The sequence below is a fragment of the Triturus cristatus genome, chromosome 6 (assembly GCF_964204655.1).
Source record: "Triturus cristatus chromosome 6, aTriCri1.1, whole genome shotgun sequence".
NCBI lineage: Eukaryota > Metazoa > Chordata > Amphibia > Caudata > Salamandridae > Triturus > Triturus cristatus.
In genome coordinates, this window is record NC_140589.1 from 1,283,686,580 (window position 1) to 1,283,707,837 (window position 21,258).

The following is a 21,258-nucleotide window of genomic DNA, read 5'->3' on the forward strand; positions in this document are numbered from 1 at the left end:
TTCAGACAGCATGGCATTGTACATTGTGACAGTCAATAGCTCGGGGCAATGACCCAGAGTCATTGAGGGTGTGCACTGTGCTCTGCTTGATTGTGTGTGTGTGCCATCGTGGTCATCTCCACCCATCCCAATAGTACTTGGTGGTCACTCACCCTGTTACGGTTGTGTTGTGTCCTGTCGAGCAGTGTTTGGTCCCCCACTCCGGCCATAGTATCCACACTGATGACTGTCGACGCTAGCTCCTCCATGTCATCCAGCACAAGCTGTGGTGCTGGGCTCCCACCTCCAGTCTGCATTGCTGCCTTCTGGTTGGCTGCGAGTTTCTCCTTGGTCTTTCTCTTGATGTCATTCCATCACCTCTTGACCTCGTCCATTGTCCTCTTGTGCTCTCCAACGGCATTCACCTTGTCCACGATGTCCCGCCATATTCTAGTTTTGGTGCCCAATCACACGTTGGAGGTGACAAACAGTTGTTGATGGTGTTCCATCACCTCCATGACTATGATTCTCTTCGCCTGTGGACTGAACTTCGTCTTCCTGTTCTTCTTGTCCTTGCCCTTCCCTGTCCCCGAGATCCCGGGCTGGTCGTCCGGGGTGCTTGTGGGGTTGCGCTCATCCTCTGCGCCTGCTCCAGCTGCCTCCATGTGCATGGATGTTGGTCAGTTTGTGTTTGGGTGTTTTTTCTACTTTTATGGTGTGTTGCAGGCCTGGTGCTGCTTATCGCTGATTTCCTCATCGCGCTTTGGCCCATTGCAGGTTTTTTTGTGTTGTGGTTTGTGTTTTTATCTCTATCGAGTTGGTTGTGATTTAGGCAGACTATCGCATGGTACCGCCTTGTTGTGAAGTCTACGTTATCACAGGGTTATTTTCCCGCGATGGGCTGCGATGTTGAGAGTTGCGTTAAGCTACTCTTGCGGTAGTTATCACACGTTCTTTAGAATATACCCCTTAGTCACATAAACTCAATCAATAATGGTTCACTCTAACTCCTGTGGCAGGGTGGTAAATGTACCTCTTGCTCTGAGATTTGTGTTGTGAGATATAAATAAGAGTAGAGATGACATATTATCTTTACCTTCACTTTCACGAGCAGTTTATGGCAGTGCATTTTTTTGTCAAGGCATTGCTTTTATTTTTAACCAAATTGGATCAATTCTCGTGTGGAACTTGGCAGTCTATTTATAAGTGATCAGAATATGGCCTCGTTGCTAAATTCAAATGCAGCTGTAATCTCCTTGTTAGAGACATGGCAAAAAGAAAATTTCTAGATGAAAACTTAAAAAGAGGCCATGCAAGCAGAAGTATTGTCTTTGTGCTCTCAATTACTCATCTAATTACATGGTTTCTAAGCAACTCAGTACAATGCCTTAAATTTGACTTCACAAGAACTTCAGAACGACATTTCTCTTGGCTAATGCTTAATGTTTATGTATGGCCGGATTCACTCTATAAAGCACTATTGCTTTTTATGTTTGAATTTATTACTGAGATAACTGAGATGGAACTATTCAATCTGGTCCTTATTGTTGGAAATTTTAACACTAAACTGCCAAATTATGTATTGGATATTTACAAAAATGCTGACATGGAGCAGGCATGGAATATTCTGTACACTTTATTTTTACAGAGGAGCAGCACTTCATATAAGTTTGTGGCTATGATCATAGAAAGACTAAGGGAGCTATTTAGTGTGATCATTAATGGCCAAATGGAACAGTTATGTAAGTACAATAGTCAACTAAGGTCATTGGGCACAAAAATCACTCTCGACTCTTTAGAGATGTAGGAGATTGGAGTCTCTCTTTAGAGATCAATAGGCTAATTCAAAAACAGTTTATAAACTATTATAGAAGTTGAACTAAGTAAATTGGTATCTGGAGATAGAGATGGTCTAGATATAGGGTGGTTTTGAGAAGGAAACAATTTGATTTTTTGTGATAAAATATGCATAAAGCTTCCCTACCAAAGAACTCAAGACATTTCTGGTGTTCAGTTGCCCTCACATGTGGGTTGAGGGCTTAATTAGCTATTGGATTTGTATGCTATAAAAAAGTAAGGTTGCACGCCACTAGCATTGAAGAAACATTTGTCTGATATGCACAGGACTCGGAAACGCCACTTAACACCCTCTTCTATGCACCTCTGATAGGTAAGGAGATAGCGAGTTTGCATGTGGAGCAAGGCACTCAGGTGTATTTGGTCCCAATCGGAGTCCTACAGTAATGATGAAAAAGGACCCTGTTCTCTGGGGCTTGTTGCTTGACCCTCCATTGCACCACTTCTATATAACTGTGTGTAACAAAATTATAGCTTGGTAGTGTAATGCTCCGCTTGTATAAAAAGAGCCTCGGAAATTCTCCAGGTAGTTTTTGCCAAATAACTCTTCTAGTCTCGGTTGGAAAGATCTTTTGCAAAAGTACCCTCAAGCACCTCTTGCCCTGGGCAACAGATCATGGGCCAGATGTAGGTGGCTAAATACCGAAAATTCTGTAAATTTCAGCGTTACCGACCAGTATTTAGCCATGTGCGATGTAGGAATTACCGAACGCCATCTGTAATAAGGAATCGGTAAAAATAAGGGAAACCAGTTACCGATTCCTTATTTACTGATTTGCAGACAAAAATACAGAATCGGAAAATAAGGAATCAATAAAAAATCGCAAATGCTATGTACCAAAAATCATTAATACCGAATTTGCTAAAAATCGGTATTCACGAATCTGTAATTAGCACTGACTCAAAGCAGGTGGTAATCAGGTGCACTGCATATGAACAGCCCCAAAATGCAACAGTGTGAACACAATGGCGGCCCTCTACGTGATAGCAAGGTGTCTTTGTTTGCGAGCAGCAGGACTGAGGACCTGGAGACGGGAGGAGCGCTTGTACAGAGTGCGCGTTACACTGTTCCAAATGACTGAGGCTGAGATCCATGAGAGGTGCAGGCTACACCCAAACATCATCCTGGACCTGATATGGGACCTGCACCCACTCCTGGAGCACCAGACACCAAGGGCGCACGCAATACCCACTCAGTAACAGGTACTCTGTTGCCTGCACCTCCTGGCATCTGGCAGTTACCAAGGGGTAATAGCTGTGGCAGGTGGAGTCTCACAGAGTTGCCTGTCGCATTTTCTCAAGAAATTCCTTGACGCCATGTTGCAAAGGATGCCACACTACATCAGATTCCCCAGCACACAGGCAGAACTGCTGAAGACCAAGTTGGACTTTTATCAGAAGGCCCAGTTCCCACACGTCATTGGTTGCATTGACGGGACACATATACCACTCTGCCCCCCTGCTGCGACTGAGTACATTTACCGCAATCGCAAATCCAAACATTTGATTAATGTCCAGGTCATATGCGATGCGTCTTACATTATCACCGACCTAGTTGCAGAATTCCTAGGGAGCACCCATGATTCATACATATTCAGGAACAGTGGGATCTATACCCGTCTCCTTGCAGGGGAATTTGGAGAAGGCTACCTGCTAGGTAAGTACATGTGACACCCCCTCAAGTAATCACCTGTTGCTGCGATTGTAGACTGTGACTTACTTACTTACTCCTCACACACAGGTGACAGTGCCTATGCGGTGCGCTCTTTCATCCTGACTCCGTACCTGCACCCATCCACCCCAAGTGAAAGGCAATACAATGTTGCACATAGATCGACACGCAATGTGGTTGAGCGAAAATTTGGACTCCTCAAAAGCCGGGCCCGCTGCCTGCACAAAAGTGGAGGTGCACGGCAGTACCAGCCCCTGGTCTGCTGCAAAATCATAACTGTATGTGCCTGCTGCATAACCTTGCCACTAAGAGGGGGACACCTGTGGAAATGTGTGATTCTGAAGAGGAGGATGAGGATGAGGAAGGTACACAGCCACAGCACAGTACAGCAGGCGGCGCAGCTGCAGCAGATAGGAGACAGAGACGGTCAGAGATCACACAAAATTATTTCTGAGTAAGTAATGAGACAAAGCCTGTTAATGCATTTGTGTCATGGTGTTTAATAGACCTTACAGCAGGCAATTGTCCAGCACACCGTAACACCAGCTATGTGTCCAATGGGTTACGTCACCCACAACCGAATGAAAGTAGAAGGCCGTTCCTTTCTCCTGCACCCCCGCACACCAGTGCTGCATTCAGCATGCTCACTGTCCTCACCAGCGCTGTGTCCTGCGGCAGACCCATGCCTCACACTGTGCCTCCTGCTCTCTGGCAAGGAGGGAGTTACAGTGCTGCGACTGCTTGCCTCCTCACTGTCGTCCACATCCCCTGTAGCAGTGGCAGCAATTTGGTGAGTCTGCATCACCTCTACGGCACTGGTGACTGTGACCAGGCCCTGAATAACCTCACGGCTGCACTTGGCCATTTCAAGTTGCATGGCCACAGATCTGCGACTGAGCACATGCGTTGCATTGCACAGCCTGTTCACAGACTTGGTGAAGCCTGCAAGTACCTGCCTGTCTCTCCGCCTTGCAGCGCGCTCACCATCCATCCTGCCACATAACTGCCTCACTGCCTCCGACACCTCCTTCAATCCCTCTGCAACAGTATTGTAGAGGCAGTAGATGGCCTCCTTCATCTCGTCGACCTTCCTGTTGTTAGCCACCATCTGTTGTTGAATGGCCCTCATTCTCTTCCCCTGCAGGCGCTGCACATTGAGCATCTGCCCCTCCAGTCCAGAGAAGACACTGGGTCCATCAGCGGCAGGATTCTGTTCCCTCTGTCGCCGTCTACGGGCACCTGTGGTGGTTGCCTCCATGGGGGACTTTGCCCCAGATGTCTGTGTGTCATCGCCCGGTGTGGTCTGTTGGGCTTCCTGCCTGTCCTCCTCTGTGGCATCTATCTCCTGGAGTGTGGCCATTGTGTACCTCTTTGATCGTTGTGGTGGTGGCTGTGGGGATGTTGGTGTACTGTCTGCAGGTGACATGACTTCCACCTCAATTGTGTGTTCCTCCCTGGAGGCCTCGCCAGTCTCCCCTTCTGCAGCCCGCGGTGCTGTTCCGCCTGTGGATACAGAATGTACTATTACTCACTTTTCTGCCAGCATCTGTCTGCGAATAAATTTCACAACTGACATTCTAGCTGTCTATCTTCCGCTATCTCATCTATTGCTGTGTGTGACATGCCTATGCTTATTGGGGGCTGGCTGATTTGCTACCAGTTGTTAGGGACTACATTTCCCATGATGCATTGCTGATCTTACACAAAACATGTTCTGGAGTGGGATTTTTGCAGGGGGATTGGGGTTAGAGAGGGGAGACAGCATGCTGTGCATGCATCTTACCTTGTCTCTTGGATGCTGTTGCTGAGCTATCCACGTCCCTGACGATACTGACGCTCTCTGGCAGGAGGGTGGTCTCTACCAGTTGGTCTAGGGCAGTTGGTGCAGGCGCTGTGGAGCTTCCCCCGCCTGTCTTCCCCGCTTGTTTCTTCCGGTCAACCACCCTCTCCTTCGCATGTGCCCTCAGGTCGTACCATCGCGTTTTCAAGTCCTCAATTGTGCGATGTGTGACGCCAATAGCGTTGATCTTCTCCTGGATTGCCAGTCAAATGCTCCTTTTCTGGGACTCAGGGACGTTCAGTGATCTCTTGCCAAAGAGCTGGTCGTGGTCTTTGACCACTTCCTCTATGAGGACCTCCAACTCCCCCTCACTGAACTTGTGCTTCCTTTTCCTTCCGGCAGCATCTTTCCGCTTCTCCTGTGAGGCCATGGTGAAGTTCCTCTGTGTTAGCTGGGTGGTGCCTGTGCAGGTCCTCTTCTCTTGCTCCTGCTCCCAGTCTCTCCAACAGCTACAGATTCAGTGCACCTGCATGGGTGTGGCCACTTCCTGGTTGTGAGGTCATGTGGATGCACAGGATTGGCTGATTCGCCAATTACGGATTTTTTGGATTACCGATTCGTTAATTACTGAATCGGTATTACCGAATTGGTTTTACCTATTCGGTAATATGGAATCGGTAATTTTTTTACCGATTTGTAGGAAATCGCAATTTTTTAGCGATTATTACCGAATCAGTATTTTTTACCGATTTTTTACCTACATCGGAAATACCGAGTCCTTAATAGCGATTCGCTAAAAATCGCTATTAAGGACTCGGTATTTTGAACTTACCTACATCTGGCCCCATGTAGCTATTCCATATCAGCAGTGAGGCAATAAACCCAACTACTAAACGGTGGGTGAAAAATCCACTGTACAATCTATTCTGAAAAAATATGTATTCGTTAGGGAACAACTAGCATATGCTGTGTTTTTTTAATTTTTGACAGGGTTCAACAGAGTTGATAGACATTTTCTTTGTAGAACGTTAGCAGCTCTGATGATTCTTCATGGTCTGTTGACGTTGAGCATTGCACTCTACTCTTCTGCTTGGTAAAAGGTGCTTATTGGAGGGCATAGAGGACTGTCCCTGAGAACTGACACTGAAAACGAGCGGATGCAGGGCTGCCCACTAGCTCTATTTCCCTTCTCTTTGTACTTACCTGCTCTTCCTAGAACGGATGCCCACCCACCCAAGTTAGGGCCATTTTTGCTATGTGCTTCAATGTATGCTGACAATGTGATTTTATTCAATCCATGGGTCTTCAAAGAGGTATGGATGAATTACATAAATACACATTCATGCATTTGTTGCAAACCATGTTTTACAAATTAATGCAGTGGTGTTTAGAAGTAAACATATTAAGAACAGTCTCTTTTCCTGGAAGCTAGTTCCGGAGGTAATAGAAAACGTATAATACTATCCACATCTGGAAGGTATTTTCTCTATGACCTCCATCCTGTACACACATTACCCAACGGGGGGAAGGAACTGGCTCTTGGTGGAGGCCTGGTCTCCTTGTAAAACTGGTTACGGAATGGACATTTCAAATGCCTAAATGTCATCTAAAATATTTTAAGATCCCTGCCGCGCTACTTTACTCAATTGAATATGTACATCACATGTCATGGTCTTACATAGATAAAGAAGGGTATATCTTAGGCAAATTTGTTGGTTTAACCTTTTCTACTTCTGTTCAAACTTTAAGGGCCCGATTCACAGAACTAACTTAAGACAAAATCCTAAACTTACTACCATTTTGGTATTCACAGAAGGCACTTACTCATTTTGGTATTCACAGAAGGCACTTACTCATTTCGGTATTCACAGAAGTTAGGAGTCCTAACTTTAGGACTCCTAAATGCCTTCTGTGAATACCGAAAGTCTTAAAATTAGGATTTTTCTAACTTTAGTAGTAGTATAGTTAGGACTCCTAACTTTAGGACTCATAAATGCCTTCTGTGAATACCGAAAGTCTTAAATTAAGGATTTTTCTCAATTTAGTAGTCCTAAAGTTAGGACTCTTAACTTTACGACTCCTAAATGCCTTCTGTGACTCCGGAAAGCCTTAAAATTAGGATTTTTCTCAGTTTAGTAGTAGTAAAGTTAGGAGTCCTAACTTTAGGACTCCTAAACTGAGAAAAATCCTAATTTTAAGACTTTCGGTATTCACAGAAGGCATTTAGGAGTCCTAAAGTTAGGACTCCTAACTTCTGTGAATACCGAAGTGAGTAAGTGTCTTCTGTGAATACCAAAATGAGTAAGTGACTTCTGTGAATACGAAAATGGTAGAAAGTTTAGGATTTTGTCTTAAGTTAGTTCTGTGAATCGGGCCCTAAGACTCTAAGGGGCCGATTCACAGAACCAATCTGAGATAAAATCCTTTACTACCACGAAATGCCTTCTGTGAATACCAAAAGTAGCAAGTTTAGGATTTTATCTCAGTTTAGTAGTAGTAAAGTTAGGAGTCCTAACTTTACTACTACTAAGGTGCCGATTCGGATCCTGGAGAAACCGGGTACGAACCGTCGGTCGGAGCGTTTTCTCCGTCCGACTCGTACCCGGGAAATAAACATTACAAACATGGAAGTACGATTCCCACGGAAACACCATTTCCGTACGAATCGTAAAAAACATCGACCGACGAAAATATACATACGAATGTGATCCGGGAATGCTCCGACGTGACGTCGGGGCGCATTCAGGCTGCGGTTCACGAACCAGGAAGTACGATCCGCACCGACGTCACCCCGCACGGATTATATTTTCCAGCTGCCAAAAACTGCCGGGAAATCAGGACGACGCGCACAAGGAGCACCTGTACGCGACGGACAGCCATGGACCCGAACCTACGTGTCATCCCAGCCCTCATAGCAGTCCACCTGCTCTACAGGCACCGACGCAGATGCCGCAGAAGGTCAGAATAACACCCAGGGGCAAAGGGGGGGGCAGGGGCAGGACACATAACCCCCACACAAGCCACAAATCACACATGCCCTGGACATACCTGACCTGCATGACCTGGTCACCTCGAGGGGTTGGGGGCGTGTCCAGCAACGCAAGCGTCCGCCACAACGGAAGTGGATGTTGACGCGAACCGGCAACACAACAATACCGGTACGTACCGTCCCCAGGCCTTAAGAGCGTGGCTACGGGCCGTACCACGCCTACCACTACGTCACCCCAACAATGGCGGTACGGCCCGTACCCACGTAATAAAGGCCTGGGGACGGGCCGTACCAGCATTGTTGGGGTGATGTAGGGGTACGCGGGGTACGACCCGTACCCACGCCCTGAAGGGCTGTGGACGGCACCCCATTGGGGGTCTGCACCGTACCCAGGCCCTCAGAGCGTTGGTACGGGTCGTACCACGCGTACCCCCACATCACCCCAACAATGCTGGTACGGCCCGTACCCAGGCCATTAGAACGTGGGTACGGGCCGTACCACCATTGTCGGGGTGCCGTAGTGGTGGCCGTGGTACGGCCCGTACCCACGCTCTTAAGGCCTGGGGACGGTACGTACCCAGGCCTGCAAACCGTGGGTACGAGAATGTACGGAATGGATGAATGGAGCGTACCCCCACCCCACCAGTGCATGTACAGACCGTACCCCCACCCCACCAGTGTATGTACGGACCGTACCCCTACCCGTGTATGCATGCAGCGTACCAACTCTCCACCCGTGTATGTACAGAGCGCACCCCCACCCGTGTATGAATGGAGCATACCCCCACCCGTGTATGAATGGAGCGTACCCCCACCCCACCAGTGTATGTACGGACCATACCCCCACCCCACCAGTGTATGTACGGACCGTACCCCCACCCGTGTATGCATGCAGCGTACCAACTCCCCACCCGTGTATGTACGGACCGTACCCCCACCCCACCAGTGTATGTATGGACCGTACCCCCACCTGTGTATGCATGCAGCGTACCTACTCCCCACCCGTGTATGTAAGGACCGTACCCCCACCCCACCCGTGTATGTATGGACCGTACCCCCACCCGTGTATGCATGCAGCGTACCAACTCCCCACCCGTGTATGTACGGACCGTACCCCCACCCCACCCGTGTATGTACGGACCGTACCCCCACCCCACCAGTGTATGTACGGACCGTACCCCCACCCCACCAGTGTATGTATGGACCGTACCCCCACCCGTGTATGTACGGACGGTACCCCCACCCGTGTATGCATGGAGTGTACCAACTCCCCACCCGTGAATGTACGGACCATACCCTCACCCCACCAGTGTATGTACGGACCGTACCCCCACCCGTGTATGCATGCAGCGTACCAACTCCCCACCTGTGTATGTACAGACCATACCCCCACCCCACCCGTGTATGTACGGACCGTACCCCCACCCCACCAGTGTATGTACGGACCATACCCCCACCCCACCAGTGTATGTACGGACCGTACCCCCACCCCACCAGTGTATGTACGGACCGTACCCCCACCCCACCCATGTATGTACGGACCGTACCCCCACCCGTGTATGCATGGAGCGTACCAACTCCCCACCCGTGTATGTACGGACCGTACCCCCACCCCACCAGTGTATGTACGGACTGTACCCCCACCCGTGTATGCATGCAGCGTACCAACTCCCCACCCGTGTATGTACGGACCGTACCCCCACCCCACCAGTGTATGTACGGACCGTACCCCCACCCGTGTATGCATGCAGCGTACCAACTCCCCACCCGTGTATGTACGGACCGTACCCCCACCCATGTATGAATGGAGCATACCCACACACCACCAGTGTATGTACGAAGCATACCCACACCCGTGTATGAATGGAGCGTACCCACACCCGTGTATGTCCCGACCGTACATGCCCAGACATAGGAGGGGTGTGTGGAGAGTCCTCCCAGCAGTGCCCAGACACAGGAGTGGTGTGTGCCTATCACTCCCAGCAGTGCCCAGACATAGGAGGGGTGTGTGCAGAGTCCTCCCAGCAGTGCCCAGACACAGGAGGGGTGTGTGCAGAGTCCTCCCAGCAGTGCCCAGACATAGGAGGGGTGTGTGCAGAGTCCTGCCAGCAGTGCCCAGACACAGGAGGGGTGTGTGCCTATCACTCCCAGCAGTGCCCAGACATAGGAGGGGTGTGTGCAGAGTCCTCCCAGCAGTGCCCAGACACAGGAGAGGTGTGTGCAGAGTCCTCCCAGCAGTGCCCAGACGCAGGAGGGTGTGTGCAGAGTCCTCCCAGCAGTGCCCAGACATAGGAGGGGTGTGTGCCTATCACTCCCAGCAGTGCCCAGACATAGGCGGAGTGTGTGCAGAGTCCTCCCAGCAGTGCCCAGACACAGGAGGGGTGTGTGCAGAGTCCTTCCAGCAGTGCCCAGACACAGGAGGGGTGTGTGCAGAGTCCTCCCAGCAGTGCCCAGACACAGGAGGGGTGTGTGCAGAGTCCTCCCAGCAGTGCCCAGACACAGGAGGGGTGTGTGCAGAGTCCTCCCAGCAGTGCCCAGACACAGGAGGGGTGTGTGCCTATCACTCCCAGCAGTGCCCAGACATAGGAGGGGTGTGTGCAGAGTCCTCCCAGCAGTGCCCAGACACAGGAGGGGTGTGTGCAGAGTCCTCCCAGCAGTGCCCAGACATAGGAGGGGCATGTGCCTATCACTCCCAGCAGTGCCCAGACATAGGAGGGGTGTGTGCAGAGTCCTCCCAGTCGTGCCCAGACACAGGAGGGGTGTGTGCAGAGTCCTCCCAGCAGTGCCCAGACACAGGAGGGGTGTGTGCAGAGTCCTCCCAGCAGTGCCCAGACATAGGAGGGGTGTGTGCAGAGTGCTCCCAGCAGTGCCCAGACATAGGAGGGGTGTGTGCCTATCACTCCCAGCAGTGCCCAGACACAGGAGGGGTGTGTGCAGAGTCCTCCCAGCAGTGCCCAGACATAGGAGGGGTGTGTGCCTATCACTCGCAGCAGTGCCCAGACACAGGAGGGGTGTGTGCAGAGTCCTCCCAGCAGTGCCCAGACACAGGAGGGGTGTGTGCTTATCACTCCCAGCAGTGCCCAGACATAGGAGGGGTGTGTGCAGAGTGCTCCCAGCAGTGCCCAGACATAGGAGGGGTGTGTGCAGAGTCCTCCCAGCAGTGCCCAGACACAGGAGGGGTGTGTGCCTATCACTCCCAGCAGTGCCCCGACACAGGAGGGGTGTGTGCAGAGTCCTCCCAGCAGTGCCCAGACATAGGAGGGGTGTGTGCCTATCACTCCCAGCAGTGCCCAGACAGAGGAGGGGTGTATGCAGAGTCCCCCCAGTCGTGCCCAAACACAGGAGGGGTGTGTGCAGAGTCCTCCCAGCAGTGCCCAGACACAGGAGGGGTGTGTGCAGAGTCTTCCCAGCAGTGCCCAGACATAGGAGGGGTGTGTGCAGAGTCCTCCCAGCAGTGCCCAGACATAGGAGGGGTGTGTGCCTATCACTCCCAGCAGTGCCCAGACACAGGAGGGGTGTGTGCAGAGTCCTCCCAGCAGTGCCCAGACATAGGAGGGGTGTGTGCCTATCACTCCCAGCAGTGCCCAGACATAGGAGGGGTGTGTGCAGAGTCATCCCAGCAGTGCCCAGACACAGGAGGGGTGTGTGCAGAGTCCTCCCAGCAGTGCCCAGACACAGGAGGGATGTGTGCCTATCACTCCCAGCAGTGCCCAGACACAGGAGGGGTGTGTGCAGAGTCCTCCCAGCAGTGCCCAGACACAGGAGGGGTGTGTGCAGAGTCCTCCCAGCAGTGCCCAGACACAGGAGGGGTGTGTGCCTATCACTCCCAGCAGTGCCCAGACATAGGAGGGGTGTGTGCAGAGTCCTCCCAGCAGTGCCCAGACACAGGAGGGGTGTGTGCCTATCACTCCCAGCAGTGCCCAGACATAGGAGGGGTGTGTGCAGAGTCCTCCCAGTCGTGCCCAGACACAGGAGGGGTGTGTGCAGAGTCCTCCCAGCAGTGCCCAGACACAGGAGGGGTGTGTGCAGAGTCCTCCCAGCAGTGCCCAGACACAGGAGGGATGTGTGCCTATCACTCCCAGCAGTGCCCAGACACAGGAGGGGTGTGTGCAGAGTCCTCCCAGCAGTGCCCAGACACAGGAGGGGTGTGTGCAGAGTCCTCCCAGCAGTGCCCAGACATAGGAGGGGTGTGTGCCTATCACTCCCAGCAGTGCTCAGACATAGGAGGGGTGGGTGCAGAGTCCTCCCAGCAGTGCCCAGACACAGGAGGGGTGTGTGCCTATCACTCCCAGCAGTGCCCAGACACAGGAGGGGTGTGTGCAGAGTCCTCCCAGCAGTGCCCAGACATAGGAGGGGTGTGTGCCTATCACTCCCAGCAGTGCCCAGACATAGGAGGGGTGTGTGCAGAGTCCCCCCAGTCGTGCCCAGACACAGGAGGGGTGTGTGCAGAGTCCTCCCAGCAGTGCCCAGACACAGGAGGGGTGTGTGCAGAGTCCTCCCAGCAGTGCCCAGACATAGGAGGGGTGTGTGCAGAGTCCTCCCAGCAGTGCCCAGACATAGGAGGGGTGTGTGCCTATCACTCCCAGCAGTGCCCAGACACAGGAGGTGTGTGTGCAGAGTCCTCCCAGCAGTGCCCAGACATAGGAGGGGTGTGTGCCTATCACTCCCAGCAGTGCCCAGACATAGGAGGGGTGTGTGCAGAGTCCTCCCAGCAGTGCCCAGACACAGGAGGGGTGTGTGCCTATCACTCCCAGCAGTGCCCAGACATAGGAGGGGTGTGTGCAGAGTCCTCCCAGCAGTGCCCAGACACAGGAGGGGTGTGTGCAGAGTCCTCCCAGCAGTGCCCAGACACAGGAGGGGTGTGTGCCTATCACTCCCAGCAGTGCCCAGACATAGGAGGGGTTGGTGCAGAGTCCTCCCAGCAGTGCCCAGACACAGGAGGGGTGATTGCCTATCACTCCCAGCAGTGCCCAGACATAGGAGGGGTGTGTGCAGAGTCCTCCCAGCAGTGCCCAGACACAGGAGGGGTGTGTGCCTATCACTCCCAGCAGTGCCCAGACATAGGAGGGGTGTGTGCAGGGTCCCCCCAGCTGTGCCCATGGAAAGAAAGGGGTTGAGTACACACAGATACAATGGCCACAATTGTCGGTCAGGTGCTCAAAGACCCAGCAGAACACGAAACACATGTGTGCGAGGCTGGGAGTACACACATGCATGGTGCGGAAAAGGGAACATGTACACATGAAGTCCTGTCAATATACTCCACTCACAAGTACAGTGACCCCCAAGGATGACACAAATGATGCAGGTGGAGACCTTGGCCAGCATGCATGGCCAAAGTTGAAGGGGTCCGTCACACACCCAGCAAATGTAGACACAGCACTGCACAAATGTCTTCACAACACCCTGCAGGGAAGATGTCAGGGTCCACAGAGGAAGGTACACACCTTGGGACAATGTCACCATGCAGTAACAGCTTACATGAGCAAAGTTTGATAGCAAATATCGTGTGATGGCACACAGATAACAGGGTCCACCCCACGAACAGCATATCCCAGACACCTAACACATTATCGCCACCCCAAATCATGGAACAGCACCACCAACAGCAATGCCAGAAAAGCAGTAGTGCGCCAAGGAAAATAAAATAGCTTTATTCAGCAATGTTCTAAAATGAATTGTACGAAGAGTTCAAAATGCACTAGGCCCATAGGGCAGTCCATAGTTCCAATCCAGGTGGGGGACACATTGGGATGCGTGTCCCCTAGCTTGCCTGCACAGTTCAGACTACCTTGTCATCCACAGGGGGGGGTCATCATGTGGGGGGGAAGCACCAGGCACCGCAGGGACAGGAGGGGCAAGGGTAGGTGTTGTGGGTGCAGGGACGGACGACTCCAACACAGGGGGTGGGTCAGCGCCAAAGGTGGATTGGAGCACGGCGCTGCACACTACTGCCAGGTCGCCCAGCGTCTCCCCTGCACCCGAAGGAACCACAGGCCCCAAGGAGGGGGGGGGGTCGCAGGGATGGGTCTCAGCGCTACCCGGGGAGGGTGTGGGCAGGGGGGGGACTCAACCACCCTGACCGGGGACTCCTTTCACCGCTTGCGGGGTGGTGTCACTTTGGGGCTCAGGGACAGAGCGGCCATGAAGGAGTCTTTGGTGGAATCCTGGCCAGGAGAGCTGAGGGGAGTGGATTTGGAGGGTGGTGGTCGTGAGGAATGTGGACTCCCACTCTGGCTGCGTGTCTTCTGTTTCCCCCCCGACCCAGTGGGTGTGCCTACTTCACCCTGTGTGTGCGTGCCAGGAGGTGTGCGCTTTGCCTCCCCTGGTGGTGTGGTGCCTGTGTCTGGTGGTGTGCGTGCATGGCTACGTCTGGGTGTGCTTTGGACAGGCATGGGAGTGGGAAGTGTGGATGCTGCAGGGGTAGGGGGGGGGACGTAGCGCTGCAGGAGACCCAATGCTGCAGTCAGTGTCGAGTCTATGGACCTCAGCAAGTTGCGTTGGTCAGACTACGCAGCTGAAATGCCCTCCATGTACGCCTCCATCTGGTTGAGTACTTGGCTGTGGCCATGGATGACATTAAGCATCGCAGTCTGACCAACCTGCAACTGCCGCAGGATGTCCACAGACTCGGCATTGGTGGCAGCAGTGGAGACAGGGGCAGGGGGTGCGGTGCCTGGCAAGAAGGAGACACGTGGTGACCTAGCACGGCGGGAAGGGACACGAGCAAGTGGGAGGCCGGTGATCGGAATGGAGGGGGCGGGTAGTGATGGAGTGCTGGTGTCAGCTGTGGGAGCAGCCTCCGCCCCCTCGGAGTGCTCAGCCTCGGACCCGTCTGCGTCATAGTCGGTGGTGGTTTGACTGGACAGGTCCTTCGCTGCACTCCCGTCGGCCTCCGTGCCACTCGATGTGCCAGACAACTCTGCACTGCTGGCACTGATGCTCGCTCCCTCCTCACGGTCCGTGCCAGTGTCTCCCTCGTAGTCCCCCGACGATGCTGTGGGCAAGGTGAAGAGACAGGAGAAATCAGACACCTGTATACATATGTCACATGAGTCAACTCTACATAGGTCACAGTGCATAGCCTGAAAAGCAACAAGAGTAACATCTACAATACAAGGTACATATGTAGTCCCTGCAACACACAGTTTGTTGACCCACCATGCCACTGTTAAAATATGGAGAGCATGACACAATAGCAAATAACTTGATATCAAATTGTACAGAGGAGCCAGGCTCTGGGGACAATCTAGCACAGCATCAGCGACACACAGCGTAGCCAAGAATGGGATGAGCAGGAACCATGTCTAGCAACTCTTGGGACATGCTGCAAAGGTAATACTGAAAACCATGGCCAACATGACTGGGGCACTGCACCATGAGTGTTTGGCCACACAAATATCACACACTGGCCAGACCGAGCAAGGAGACTTCAGGTTTGGACATGTAGGCCTTGCCCGCACCAACCTCCCTCCTACCTGAGACAATGTGATTGAGACAGAGGAAGTACTTACACCTCTTAGTCTGGGATGAAAACACATGGCCTGCAATTAATCCTGATTGCACACAAACTACCCCTGGTGCGCCTGTCCACATATATCACTGACAAACAACCATCATCAGATAGTTGTACCAAGACACACAGGCACTGGCTTTGTGAGTATGCACCAGCTAATTTAGGTCACCCTGTACAGTGGACACATGTAGTACAGTATACGTGAATACAAATGAGGCCAGGGTACTATGCCACAGGGCCCAAACTATGCTGAAGACACAGAGAATGTCCACATTGTCTGATGACACACATGACACCTAGGAAAAGGTGCCCCAGGGAACTGTAGTGGCCACACTACTCCATGGCCCTGGATGGATATGACTGGAACACAAGCCACCATCCCTGCACTATGCACATCTCACACTCAAGCACATCATGTCAGAGGGCACAACATTCGACATGCAGGCAGTAAGGCAGTACACATGAAACACACACTCCCATGTCGGGACTCAGCATCAGTGCCAAGTAACATGGACCCCACAATGACAGAACTGGCCAGGGCACAGGCAACGTGCAAAAACCTGTTACACACCACCCCCACACATGATGCTGCAAGCATTGGGCACTTGGAGTAACTGCCAGCCTAGATGACCTTGTGCAAGAGTGACTACACACAGACCAGGGAACACATGGCAAGGAGGGGAAGGGAGGAAGAACAGCACCGCTTTACTTTGGGGAACAGGATATGCACTGCACATTTAAACCCTAGCAGTGTATCCATGCAACTGCGCACTTCCAAAAGCTGGTCACACACAACAAACACACATGTACCTACCCCCTTCCTGCTGCTGCTTCTCTGCTAGGTGCCTATCCAAGTCAGGGAAGACCACCGCCAGCACACGTTTATGGATGTGGGTCAGTTGGCGGTGCCCACGGTTTTTGTGGCTCACAGGTGAGTCCCCCAGCAGGACCCGTGCGATCCTCCGCATCCAGCACCGGATGTCCTGCCAGCGTTTCCTCACCTGGGCTAGGCGCCGCTTCCGACCCTCCGTCCTCCTCACGGCACTGACGGCTTGCTTCCAGATCTCCCCCTTGGCACAGACGCCTACCTGTGAGGATGCAAAAGTGCCAATACATCAATCCACCTTATCAATGATACAGAGACACACATATTACAAATCATGCATGTTTGAACTGGCCATAGTATGCAGCCAACTCATTGCACCTTTGTCATAGTGACATCATCCTCCTGGGAATGGGCAAATGCAGTAGGTGCCATTGAAAGTACACAGGTGGCATGAGGGGTGCAACACAATCAATGATGCAGGCTCACACTATGCATCCCAAGCTACAACAGGAATCTGAACAGTACCCCTAAGCAGTCACATGCCCCAGCCCACTTACGCCACCTCAGCAGAGTACACAGACACACACAGGCACTGAACAATCACCTGGCATTGGCAACTGCCGCTACAAACCTCACTCTGCACATGTGCCACTAGACTGGGGGTGTCACAGATGTGGGGCTGTCTCAGCACGACAGACATCCAGCACAGCTCCCTGCTCACATCAGATGGCCAGGGTGTATCCATCCCACATGCAGCTGGGGTGCAACACTCCACATATGCACACACCCACATGACAGGGGACTCACACACACACACCAATGTCCAGGGGACGACCACATCATTTGGACACTCTCACCACAGGTACACTGAACAGACACACATCTGTGGGTCCTGGCACCTGTCACCCTGGGGGGAGCACAGACTCACATCAGGACTGTAGGAACAACATTTCCAGGAGGATTAGGCAGTCTGAAAGCGGCATGCACCATGCAGTGATCGTCACAGTAAGCACCATACTAGTGCGTTGTGCACCTAGGAACTACAGCATGCTCTGCATGGGAGACATGAGCCCTTCCCCCCCCTGGTACCCCTATGAAGAACCCTGCATGTCTGTCACACCTGGACAGAATGCCAGAAGTCACAGTAAAAATAAGGGGCACAGTTTAAGCTAGTGGGGTCTGCACTCACCTGCTCCCCTGGTCGACCATACAGCATGGTGTACTGTGGGAGGATCACATCCACCAACGCCATATTCTCCTCCATGGTGAATGGCTGGGCCCTCTCCACAGACCTGGACATGGTGCCAGAGGAATGACAAGCAGCAGCAGTGTTGTGGAATGAAGGGATGTGCAGGCAAGTGCTCTCTCAAGGGGCCTGGCTGCCTTATATCTTCCTTGCTGGCCTGTTTCATTTACAGGAGTACAGAGTGATTGGCTCAGTCACATTTGCATCCTACGTGTCCTCCAATCAATTTAAAATTACCCCAGTGACAGGCTATGCATGGTTTTAAAATTGAGCATGATGTAATGTTAACAACCACATTGCAACAAAGTAAATTGTCTCCAACCGACTTGTGCTGGCCACATGATGCAAAATTCAAGCCTGAAACTCGGTCTTCTCCATGACAACCAGCATGCATTTAGGCCCCTATACTTGTCCCTCATGTGTCCCCTATGGCAATCCTATGTCACAACACAGGTACGGTGCGTCCCACAGCCCTAGGGCACCCCAAATGCATTGCAATGTACGGTCCCTATCACTATATTGGTGCTGGCATATGCGTACGCCATAGTGATAGGGACCGTACACACACGTGTGTATGGTCCGGACTACTATGGCGTACACGTACGCGAGCACCCCCATAGTGATAGGGACCATACACACGCGTGTGTACGGTCTGGACTACTATGGCGTACACGTACGCGAGCACCCCCATAGTGATAGGGACGTGTCCAGTCCCTATCACTATGGGGGTGCTCGCGTACGTGTACACCTTAGTAGTCCAGACCATACACACGTGTGTGTACGGTCCCTATCACTATGGGGGTGCTCGCGTACATGTACGCCATAGTAGTCCGGACCGTACACACGCGTGTACGGTCAGTATCACTATGGCGTACGCATACGCCAGCACCACCATAGTGATAGGGACCCAATACACGCCCTCGGAGCATATGTACGGTGGGATTCACACCTGACAGTGGTGACAGGCGGCACACATGAATGAATTGAGCTGTCATACATGGCCAAGGCTGGACATCAAGGCATCGTCTGTGCAGTACTACATGTGTCGGGCACAGGTGGGTCAAGCTGTGATGTGGCACCATACTCCTGAGGTGTGAAGCTAATTACAGTATGATGGGCTGTGTACACATGTCACGTGTGATGGTGCCCTATGTGCCACACATCCCCTTCACTCCTTTGACATGTGTGCATGTAGTACTGACTTGGTGGGCCATGCGTCACTGGCATGGCACAGTCACCGACACCCGCAAATGTCCCCTGATGCCAGGTACACGGAATGCTACCCCTGACAAGTGAATGCCCGCGTTGCCCGCTGTAGCTATGTCATGTGTGTGTCATGTGTTCCCATAGGTTTGCTGTAGGTGTTTGGTCAAATGCATCTGCTGTTGCTGCAACCAACATGTGTCTGTGTGTAGATGGGCATGGCACACTGTTACGCACACCAGCACACATGTGTAATCCGACGTTAGGTGTGTATGAATGCATCGACACGGAGTTCCAAAACACGGACATATCTGCATACTCACAATGTATGTATGATCAGTCTTGACATGTAATCCTTCATGGCAAGGTGTGTGGTGTGTCCTTATTCTATGACATGTGACCTGTGCCTCTAGTGTTCTGCAACCTGTCTGTGCAATAAACATCCTTCTTCTGCACATATTTGGATGTCTGTAAGTCCCGTAATGCATCTGCCTGCTCACTTACACTGGCCCACAGCTAGTTTCATGGCATGGCATATTGAGGTTGAGAATCAACGTTTGTAGCTGGCTCTTGGTAGGAGTGTCACATGCCTGGCATACGTGCCCAGGGCATATTGCACAGACCTGACTCTGTATGTAGCATATGTGTATTGCCTGTTGAGCATGTGCTCTGTACATTGACATTGGTGGTGTACTGTACTCACTCTTCGTTGTCCCTTCTAATTCACTGCAGGGCTCCGCCTCTCCTTCGACCAATTCCGGACTTGGCTGACATGCGGGAAAATGACTGTATATGCCGCTACCGCTTCCCCCAACGCTTGATTGAGGACCTGACGACACGGCTGGCACCACACCTCCAACCGCTACACAGGTATCCTACTGCACTGACACCCAAGATGAAGGTGATGGCAGCCCTACATTTCTTGGCCACGGGTACCTTTCAACATACCATTGCCCATGTCGGTGGCATGTCCCAAACCATGTTCAGCCATGTTCTGCATGATTTTTTAGAGGCCATGTTGGAGCACCTGGATGAGTTCATTAAATTCCCAACTCCTGAGCAGTTGACAGCTGTCAAGCGTGAGTTCTATGCCCTGGGAGGGATGCCCCATGTCATTGGGTCCATAGATGGAACACATGTGGCTTTGGTACCACCACAGGCACAGGAGGTAGCCTTCCGTAACCGCAAGCATTACCACTCCATTAATGCCCTTGCGGTGTGTCTTGCCAACATGGTGATTTCACATGTCTGTGCTCGTTTTCCAGGATCAGCACACGATGCGTACATCATGAGGCGTAGCAGGGTGCCTGAAATGATGCTGCAGCTGCGCCACAAACGAGCATGTACTGTTGGTGGGTATACTCTGGCAGTCCTGTATTTAACTTCATCTTCCTGTCTTACTGCTCCTCCTGACCCACTCTTGTCCATGATGTTTCCATGTAGGGGACGTTGGCTATCCCAACATGCCATGGCTGATCACGCCTCTCCGCAACCCCAGCACGGCTGCCGATCACCGCTACAACAACGCCCATGGGCGGACCAGGCGATTGATAGAGAGGACGTTTGGCCTCCTGAAGAGCCGATTCCGTTGCCTCCACAAGACCGGTGGCGCACTCCCATATGCACCGGTGAAGGTCTGCAAGATATTCCTCGTGTGCTGCATGCTGCCCAACATGGCAGTGGAGAAAGCTGTGCCACTCATCCTGGATCCAGATGAGCAGGACCATCCACCCGTGGAGGATGAAGGGCTTGGGCACGAGGCAAGTGATGTGGAGGAGGAGGAGGCGGTAGAGGACATGCGGAGTCGGCTCATACGCGACTTCTTTGCTTAGTGGTGAGTTCCAGTGTCTGAGTGTGCACGCATTGGGCTGTGTGTGGCATGTGTTTCAATGTGTGTGTCCATCTGCATGTCTTCCAAGTGAGTCTGAGGTGTGTTTGGATGTGTCACTCGAGTGATGGTGCAATAGAAGAATGTTTTTCCAGAGTCATCATTGTCACCTAGCATGTTGACAACCTAATACGTGTCGAGTACATGCACATGCATGCGGATGTGCTTCTTTTGTCTGACTTCTGGTGTGTCTCCCATCCACAGGTACTTGCGCATGCTGTCTGCTGGTGGCATTGTTGTGCTCCTGCTATTCCTCATGAACACAGCAACATGTGCTGATCAGCGTTACATGCACGGACAAG